Source organism: Ramularia collo-cygni, assembly GCF_900074925.1.
Source record: "Ramularia collo-cygni strain URUG2 genome assembly, contig: RCC_scaffold01, whole genome shotgun sequence".
NCBI lineage: Eukaryota > Fungi > Ascomycota > Dothideomycetes > Mycosphaerellales > Mycosphaerellaceae > Ramularia > Ramularia collo-cygni.
This window is the reverse complement of record NW_019716255.1, coordinates 1,466,584-1,468,332: the sequence shown is the minus strand read 5'-3', so window position 1 is coordinate 1,468,332 and position 1,749 is coordinate 1,466,584.

Below are 1,749 nucleotides of genomic sequence, written 5' to 3'. Positions count from 1 at the left end.
CTCTTTATATAGGTAATTTAGATCTTTAAAAGAGTAGTAGGATAAATACCTACTACTCTTTTAGCAACTCTTATTAATACTTAAATACTAATATTAATACCTACTACTCCTACTACTATACTACCCCTTTACTACCTACCTATATCCTCCTCCCTCCTTCTACTATCCCGTATAAATACCTACTACCTTAACGACCGCGAGGATAACTACTAAACCGGCCTTTAACCTACTTTTAATTAATAGAGGTCCTATTAGAGGAAGAAGAATTATCGACGTAAGGGTAGATAGAGTAGGAGCTAGGAATTTAATATTCTAAGAGTAGTACTAACCCGTATAATAGCTCGAGTAAGTAGGATTTACTATTAATAAGGAGCAGAAGGAGCTAATAGAGTTAAAAGCTAGCCGTCGCTTTCTAACTTAAGATCTAATATTCGATCTAGCTATTAAAATCTATAACCGTTACTCCTACGTTAATACTTTATTAATTTAGAGCCGGTCTATATAATCCTATTAGAGAATTATCGAAATATACCGGCTAATAATATTATAGTAGAACGGTATACCCCGACGAGATAGTAGTAGATAGTAATAGAGAAGAAATAGGAACGGATAAGCGGTACGAGCGGTATTAGAATAGCGATAAGAACTTCTAGGTATATTTCCTACTTATATAAAGGTATACGATACTAACGGGAATAGAGCTATATAATCTAGAAGAAGAACTTCTATAATATCTATAGTAACTATAAGTTTTATAATTAGGCTTATAGCTACGACTATAGGAACTTACTTAATCGCTAGAATAGAGATTAGGTACGGCTAAAGCGTAGTATATCGTAAATAACGAGGTCTAGGCGTACTAGTAGTCGCTAAAGAATAGGGATAGTAGAGTACTAGTAATAGGGCTTAATTAGGGTAAAGGGTAGTTTTTAAAGAGGTAATTAGGGCGTTAAGGGTATCTAGAGGAGGAGGGAATCTCTTTTAAGTTCTTTGTACTAGCGGCTTTAAGCGTTAGGAGTTTCTAATAGGTTACGAGGGCCTTAATTATAGTACTTAAAAACTACTTTTAAAATATATTTTCTATTTTATAATTACTTACTTCTATACCTAAAATATAACTCCTCCTTACTTTATACGTTCGTATAATTTGTCCCTATAAATATCCTACGATTTATATTACTATCGCTCTATATTAAAGAAATATACTATCTTAACCCTAACCCTATAGTTTTTAGTAAAGTTTTCGCTAAGGTTTATAACCTCTTACTATACTAATTCCTTTCCCGTCTACCCTCTACCCTATTATACGTATATTCTATATAATAGGCCGCTCCCCTTCTATCCCCCCTAATCTTTATTTAAAAGTCGTTAAACTCTAGAATAATAATGCGAGTATTACTAATATTTAAACCTTCCTCTATTTATAATAGCTATATACCTCCGAACGGACTATYCGTATAATCGTCGTARAGAACGGTAGCGAACCCCGATAGTCGTTAAAGAATAGTCTTTAYRATAATCCCCTCCTTCGTATYCGAATAGCCGAACTCTTCTACCTCGAAGCTCTACTAGATACGTATATYRTAGACAAATTAAACGAGGAGGGATTTRCGATTAAGTACTATACYTTTATAYRGCYTYRGCGGAGTATARGTATTAAGAAACGACTAAGAGAAGGAGAGTTCCTTAAGCGTTAAGAGGAATATAAAAAGATTATAAAGAAGGAGATTAATCGCTCGAACCTTAGAG